Consider the following 3,432-nt stretch of genomic DNA (forward strand, 5'->3'; position numbering starts at 1 on the left):
ATTTATTATAGATTCATGATCTATATTTCTTTGGGGACCTAATTGAAAGTTTTTATACATTATAATGGCTTTGATTGCAAATTCTCTATGAGGGGTATTTTTGGAAAGATAATAATCCAAAGGCTATTCTTCAAATGATTATATTTTCAGGTCTAATCTCACAATTCATAATTATATTTAGGTTATTTGTAGGCATTTCCTTCATATTGAAACTTGATAGTTGAGACCATTTGTTTAAATTGACGAAATAAATCAAAATTTAACATACGAAAGCTCATACATTAATTTATACATTTATTAATCCATATTATTATTTTATTATTAATCATTTAATGATATCATTTTTACGTTGCTATGAAGTATATAGATACAAAGGCAGTGTTACCCGTGGTAATTTAAATAATTGAAAAAAATATTCGTTATTATAGAATTATGACTTATTTGAGATCAATAATATAGCATTTATTTGGTGAGGATTAAAATTAGATTTTTAGTAGAGTTTGATAAAAAAATTTGAAATATGGTCGAAAAGTTGGGGGAATCCATGAAATATGTGGTTAAAATTAATTGTTTAACTTAGACTTTGATTAATATTTGATTTAAATCAGCACCAAATAGACCATAATAATTAGGAGATTCATTTGATTGCATAACAATGTAGTCGGAAGTCCTACATTATAGTGTACTTTTTATTTGATGAAGCGTCGCGATTACTATTGGAAAACACATACATTCCTCACATAATCAGGTTATTTTTTCGCTTGACATGGTGAAAAAGGATTTTTCTTTTATTTTAAACAAGTATTTTGAAAATTTATGTAAAAATGGATTATATATATTTTTGCTTTTCTACATTAGGTGTGTGTTTGAGCCACCTTATTTTGAAAGAATGTATTTTGAAATAGTAGATTAATGGAGAATGTGTAGTTCAAATATGAGAAAAAGTTTCAAATTTGCGTGTAATATTATTTTATTGAAAAATATGTGATTAAAATGATGTCAAATCACTATTTAAGAATGTATTTTTTTTATAAAAAAAACGTGGCTCAAACTGAACCTAGATATTGAAGAGGAAAAATCTTTTCGGAAGCTGTCATTTGGTAATTAAAGTGCCATAGTCAGTGTTCAAAAAGGTGCTTGGCGTCGTCTAGGCACAATGCGCAACGAAAATGCCAAACCAAATGGCTTAGCACTTTAGTTATCAGTTAACAGTAATCGTTGATCACCAATGCACGTCTAGAGGTATTATTATCTTTTTTTTTTTTAACAGTTCTTTTAAATTAAAAGTTAAGGGTGCGTTTGATTGCAAATATTTTTCATGAAAAACATGTTTTTTCCCCCTCAAATTCCTACTTTAGTACTGTTTGATTGCCATTTTTCTATGGAAAACAAGTTTCTACTTTTGGCCATATGACCATATTTTACTTAAAATCAAGGAAATATTTTTTTTAAGGGGAGTATGATTTTATTTTCCAAGGATTTCATTCTCTCTTCATTTATTCACTCTCTTTTATCTATCCATCAATAAAATATGGACAAGTATAATATTTTTTAGATTGAAAATTAAATCAATCAAACACATTTAATTGAGAATTTTCATGCAAATAAGTTCTATGCAATTGAATTAGTTAGAATTTATTTTTTTCAATGCAAATTTTATGCTTACAATCAAACGCATCATAATTTCTTTATTTCATCTGCTCTAGATTTAAAACAGCTACTTGAAGCCTTGAGCAAATGAAAACTTAAACAAGAAAATGCATTTTTGCGCTTATGCCTCGCCTAAATTCACCTACCTATAGCTTGGTCTCCAACATTACCATGCATTACGCGTTTTAGAATATTGGCTATGATTGACTTTTATAAGCCTCTATTTAATCTTCATTTTCTAAAAATTCATTTTTTCTAAATTTATTTTTAATAACATATTCATCCAATAAAAATATTTTTTACATGTAAATCCAAAATTTATTCTTGTTTTAACCACACATTTTTAAAAAATCACTATTATAAAACTCATTTTTCAAAAAAATTGGGTTAAAACAAAAGTTTTGAAGGTCTTCCTTCTTTAGGAAAAAAATAATGTTATTAGAAATAAACTAATATTGATAAACACAGATAATTATCTCACAATTCTTTTATTAAATCACATGAAATACACATATTCCAAACGAATTTAATTATACTACATGATTTTTTTCAACATAAATACAATTATCAGCTTGTTTGAGCCCCATTATTTAGAAAATATTCATTCTTATACAATATTTTGACATCATTTTAATCACACATTGTTCAATAAAATAATATTACACGTAAATTCAAAATTTTTCCTTATTTTTTAACCACACATTTAACATCAATACACTATTCAAAAATTCATTTTTTCTCTAAAATGGGGCTCAAACAAAGTCTATATCAGTGACCTGAAAATTTAATCGGTGAGCCAAAAATTAGTCTTAAAAGATAAAAACACACACACATGTTTTTAAATGATATGGGATACATGTGAAAGTCATTCCTCATAATTCAATAAATTTTACATAGTTTACCTGATCATTCTATCATATATGAACCAACTTAAATGTAGATGTATTTAAGTGATATGGGATACATGGGCAAGTCATTCCTTGTAATTCAATAAATTTTGCATAGATTATCCGATCATTCTATCGTATATGAACTAACTTTATTGTTGCTTTTAAATAATCTCTTGCGTGCCAATTATTTTTTTGTTGGATTATAAGATGAATAAATGAATATAATTATCTTATATATAGTTTTATATTAGCCCTTGTTTGGTTTTACTAAAAATCATATTTCTATTAAATTTTAATAAGCTCATGTTTGAGTCATATTCTAGGAAAAAATATATTATTAATGTCAAATCAATGAGAAATGTGTATTTAAAACGTAAGAAAAAATTTTAAATTTACGTGTAATATTATTTTAAATGATATCAAATCACTGTTGAAATATATATATATTTTTAGAATAATATGGTTCAAACAAGCCCTAAATTTGATAAAATTTGTATAGTTAATAACAACTCTGATATAAAGCATGTTTGGTTTGGAATAAAATCTGATTTTAATCTAAGTCAAAGTTAAACAATCGATATTAACCACATTTTTTATGAATCACGTAACTTTTTAACAATACATTTCAAAAATTTCTATCACAATCTATTAAAAAGATTTTAATTTTAATTCCCACCAAATATACTCATAATAAAATATGTGATTAAAACTAATTATTAATTTAAATTTAAATTTAAATTTTGAAAATGTATTTTTAATGAAAATATATTAATATTTGATTATAATATGACGTTAGTAAGCAAAATTTCGCTGACAATATAATTACCTTGAGAAAAAAGGTGCGAAACGAAAAATACGTTCTAATATGGGTGGTTTCTATAATATTTCAAAT

Source organism: Olea europaea, unplaced genomic scaffold, assembly GCF_002742605.1.
Source record: "Olea europaea var. sylvestris unplaced genomic scaffold, O_europaea_v1 scaffold1447, whole genome shotgun sequence".
Lineage (NCBI taxonomy): Eukaryota > Viridiplantae > Streptophyta > Magnoliopsida > Lamiales > Oleaceae > Olea > Olea europaea.